General features: G+C 38.3%; 1 non-coding gene across 1 annotated transcript; it reads left to right on the plus strand.

Annotated features, from left to right (window-relative positions):
* The first annotated feature begins 471 nt into the window (after nt 1-471).
* On the plus strand, nt 472-578 carry LOC148860847 (small nucleolar RNA R71). Its single transcript, XR_016095211.1, has one exon. It is a non-coding gene; the product is annotated as a small nucleolar RNA R71 (small nucleolar RNA).
* Nucleotides 579-5,139: the final 4,561 nt, after the last annotated feature.

Raw genomic sequence — 5,139 nt, forward strand, 5'->3', positions numbered from 1 at the left:
TGATTTGGCCAGGACTGGTTTGAATGTCCCCTCCATCCTGGATGAAAAGTATGGTGACTCTGGTAACCCTGCTGTCTTGACGAATTGCTGACATAGTCAACTTGTTCAGTAGATGGTCTGAACTGATTGCCAACTTGGCAGTCTGTACTGATGTGGCCTCCCCCACACAATTCACAATTAAGAGGCTGCACATGCATGGCAGCTATCTGCATTTCATCTATTTTTTTACTGAGTGCTCCTATTTGTGCAGCTAGTGCTGTATAAGTGTCAACATTATGCAAGCCTTGCTGCTTCCTAGTTTGAGTCCTTTCCGAATGCCATTGATAATTGTTGGCTGCCATTTCCTCAATAAGTGCATGGGCAACCTCAGGAGTTTTATTATTTATGGATCCTCCGGCTGCAGCATCTAATATGGTCTTATTTGAGTCAGTAAGACCATTATAGAAAGTCTGCACTTGCAGCCAAATGGGGAGGCCATGGTGAGGAACTCTCCTTAACAGCTCCTTGTATCGTTCCCATGACTCATATAAAGATTCCCCCTCTTGCTGGAAAAAAGTAGTGATGTCATTCCTCATTTTAGCAGTTTTAGAAGGGGGAAAATATTTAGAGAGAAAACGGCTGGCCATTTCGTCCCATGTGGCTATAGATCCTGCCGGTAATGAGTTCAACCAAGCTTTGGCTTTATCCTTCAAAGAAAATGGGAATAACCTTAGCCGGATGGCATCATCACTTACCCCATTGTGTTTGAAGGTGTCACAGATTTCCAAGAAGTTAGCAATATGGGCATTCAGATCCTCATGGGCCATACCACAAAACTGAACCGTATTTTGTATCATTTGGATTATGGCTGGTTTAATTTCGAAGTTATTGGCAGTAATAGTTGGCCTGATAATGCTGGAGACAGTCCCGGTGAGGGTAGGCTTGGCATAATCCATCATAGTTCTTTGTTCAGCCATTTCTTGTGCTTCTTGTCTGACTTGCTTAGCAGCTCTCAAACGGACACGAAGAGTCCGTTCAATCTCCGGGTCGTAAAGGATCTCTTCCAGTTCAGGTCTACTTGTCATAAACTGTTAAAGTCAAAGCAATAAAAATGCCAATATTCACAAAAGAAAAGTAAATAACTAATCCTATCACACTGTAAAGTGAAGTATTGGAATACAAAACCTACATCCTATCATGAATAAATGAAGCCGATTATACTAAAAGCAGATTTAAACCAATCATCTTATTCAAGGTCCCTTTATCTACATCCATCGATTGCAACATCTGAATTCAGACCCAATTTAGATCTGAGTTCAGATCTACAAGTCTTTGGTATTGTTAGTCTAGAGAAATTAATAAATAATAATTCAGATCTGAGCTGGATATCTCATACACACTCATTGGTATGCACTACAATATACATCCATTAAGGTTGGAATCAATTCTGTGATGCTTTAGGGCTGAAATCAGATCTGATCTGAAAAAAAAAATTTTAAAGGATCTGAAATAAACTAAAACCAGTCCTGAGTTAGGCTTGGGTTAAAGATTTTAAACTCTACAATTGAAGCTCAAACCTGTATAGCTGATGCATATCAAACACTTGCTAAGACTTGAAAATTGGGTCTGCAATGTTTGGTATTGCAAGCTATTCGGCCCATACAACTTTTGTAGAAATCTGAAATCAGGTCTGCTAACTGTTGCACTATAGCAGCCCTGCTACAAATCTGAATGCTAAAAGAAATACTTGGAAAGTGCTAATTTTACTTAAATATCTGAGGCATAACAATTATTCAATCCAAACATACACCTCCTTAGCTAATGTAGCTCGGTTACAAGTGGGTAAAGCCAAGAATTCAGTCCACCCAGAATTCATAGAATGCTCTGTATCAGTTCAGTCCTCACATCATATCAACTGCATTTCAGATTTGAATTTCTCTCATTCTTTGCTATCCATTCACCCTTGAGGCAGGTTGGATGTATCATAGGGTGGATTGGGGTAGTGATGGCACCCAATTCACCTCAAACTTGCATCGGTTCAGATCTGAGTTCAGAGGAATTCAGATCTGAACTGAGCAGATCTGTAATAGCAGAATTCAGATCTGAACTCAAGTCTGAGTTTGGATCTGAATTCTCAATTGCCTTACCTTCAGTTATTGCTACCAAATTGTTTTTGGGGAATAGCAGAAGTGCCCTAGGGTGAATTGGGGTGGTGATGACAACCAATTCCCCTCAAAATTGCATCAGTTCAGGTCTGAATTCAGAGGAACTCAGATCTAAACTGTTGCAGATTTGCAATAGCAGAATTCAGATCTGAACTCAGATCTGAGTTCTTATCCGAATTCTCAATTGCTCCTCTGGTTTGTTCAAAAGATCTCCCCTTTTTTTTTCATTTGTTTTTTTCTTTTTGTAATGAAAGAAAAAAAAATAAAGTCTGAAACACAAGCAACTCTTTTCGGCTGAGTGCTGCAGATCTGAAATCTGCTGATCTGAGTGCCGAATGCAACTCAGATCTGCAACACTCATGTTTATGTGAATTTTTTTCTTTTTTTTTTTTCTTTTTGAAGGGAACAACATCAAGATTGAATAGAAATCAAATATGCCTTTATTAAAATGAAACTGAAACCAGAAAAAGAGAGTAATCTACTTAAGAAAGAAGAAACATAACTACATGAGTACAGCAGTTGCATTCAAAACTAAAATGTAAAGTTAAGCAAATTAAACCAACTATGAATGCAATGCTGAATGATACCAGATTAAGAATGCTCAATGTTTCCTAATATTGCTTCTCTAAGTCCCCGGCAACGGCGCCAAAAACATGATGTGTGGCTCATTGTGACACTAGCAAGTGCACTAGCCGTTCAAGTAATAAAGTAGTGAGTGAAGTATCGTTCCCACGAGGATTTAGGAAACAATTACCAATACTAAATTGAACATTTCTTATCTGATCAACAAATAAATCAAAACTCTAATGAAAGCTAAGAAATCCTAAATTAAAATCTATCTAAATCATTGGCCCAATTGCCTTCAATTCAGGTTAGAAGAGTAAGCAGTAAATGTCAATCTCAAAATTCAGCAATCTATCAATTTGGATCATTCGAATAAATCATGATTGAGCCTTGGTTTGGTGAAACCCCAAGGTCATGAACAGCCTCTCTCAAGCGCATGTTCATCCTATGCATGAGTGACGGTTCTTCTATCTCTAACAAGAATCTAATCCCCATGCATGCATTTCTTCAAACACTTCTAAGGCATCAATTCAAATCTGAATTGATCACCAACTGAATTGTGCAAGTTATCTCTAACCTTGCACTCAATTCAGTTCTTGAATAGTAGATCTGAATTCCTAGAGTCTCTCTCAAGCACTCTAGGAATTCCAAGCTGTAGATTAATTCGCCCAATCTGAAAATTGCAGATCTGAATTCTCTTTCAAGCAATTCAGATCTTGCAATCTCAGATCTGAGATTTCAGATCTGAGTTTTGAAGGTTAGTTGGCCGAATTAATCTACAATCACACCCTTATTCAAGAAACTTCAAATACAATGCATGACCATTTGAATGAATAAAAAAGAATTAGATTGCTGAACTGAAATTTTACAAGCTGAAATACATCAAGGAAGAATGGAAATAAGGAGAAAGAAGAAAGAACATATAACTAAGAAACTGAATTCAATTCAAAAGAGAATGAAACTACAAATGATTTATTACAGAAGATCTTTGAATCACAAACTCTCAATTCGAACTCACCTTCTTCTTCTAGCTTGCTTGTCTTGAACTTCCTTCAGCCCTTCTTCTTCTTCTTCCTTGCGCCTAGCCTTCTTCTCTTCTCTTCTCTCAAGGTGGCCGAACCTCTAAGAGTGGGAGAGCCTTCCTCTCAAGCAATTGAACAATTTTCTCCCCTCCTAGAGGCCTCCTTTTATAGTTTTTCAAGGGGGCTCTTGCCCCTTCTTGAAGCCTCTAGAATGGGGTGTATTACACCCCTCATGAACCTTCTAGAGTGCTCCCTCCTTCTCTTCAAGAAACTCCTAGAAGTTGCCGCCCCTAGCTCCCTTTGGGCTGCTATTTGGGCTACAACTTAGCTTGCTTTTGAGCTCATGTGGGCTACACTCTAGGCTGTTATTTGGGCTAAAAATGGGCCTTCCTTGCTGGGCCGAATTCTCCTCATAGCTAGGCTTTATTTTCTTGGGTTTTCTCAAGGAATTCACTTGCTCTTTTGGGGCCGAAGTGCTCTCTCTTGCTTCCACGACCGGGCTGGACTGAAATTGGTCTTTTTGAACCTTCTTTTCTTGCCTTTTTCCTTCCTTTTCTTGGATTGATTATCCCTGAACCTATTCTTAGCATTAAGCTAAATTAAGGCAAAAATTAATAAAACCGGCATAAAAATCCATGCTAAAGTCCTCAAAAATTATAGATAAATTGTAAGTTCATCAAGTACCAAGCTTATTACCACCCTAAAGTCACCATTTTCACTTAGGCGAACCCTTTATATCTCTCTAAATATGCTAAGTCCACTCATTAGACTTATAAGTGTCAAACAGAATCTATAGGAACCGATTAAAACTAATCCACTTTGGCGATGTAAATTTCCTTGTGCCAAACCAACTAACCTATGCTTCTAAGGATCAAAAAAGAAGTTTTGGTATTTCATAGCCAAATATTTCAAAGCACTAACAATTTCATAACTAGAAAAGTCTCCGAAAATCCCAAGGAATAACACATTAAACTATTAGGGCCAAACTACAAACAACGATCGCTCTCAGCATCTTAAAACAACCCACCAAATAGAGCCTATTAGATCAGAGCACCAAGAAAAGCCAATGTGGCCAACCCAAATTGGAACCAACACAACCAGTAAAACAGAAGCATAGCAAGAAATAATCCATTTTATTTAAAAAATCCAACCAAAGCTATCCGTAATCTATCAAGTCAAAAACTAAACTAGAGTAAACCCACACGAAACAAGATGAGGAGAATTTTAGATTATTCCCTTTCTAACTAAACAACCCTAATGCAAATGAATCAAACTCAACATAGAGAAAACCATCTGGTAGAGATCGAATATAGCTAAGCTTAATCAAACTCATTCTTCAAACTCCTATGAAACTAAGTCTAGACAAACCTAGGTATAAGCAAGTACGAATTATCCAAAACTAACAATCG

The sequence above is a fragment of the Nelumbo lutea genome, chromosome 4, assembly GCF_056320005.1.
Source record: "Nelumbo lutea isolate HS-2025 chromosome 4, American lotus-T2T, whole genome shotgun sequence".
Classification (NCBI taxonomy): Eukaryota; Viridiplantae; Streptophyta; class Magnoliopsida; order Proteales; family Nelumbonaceae; genus Nelumbo; species Nelumbo lutea.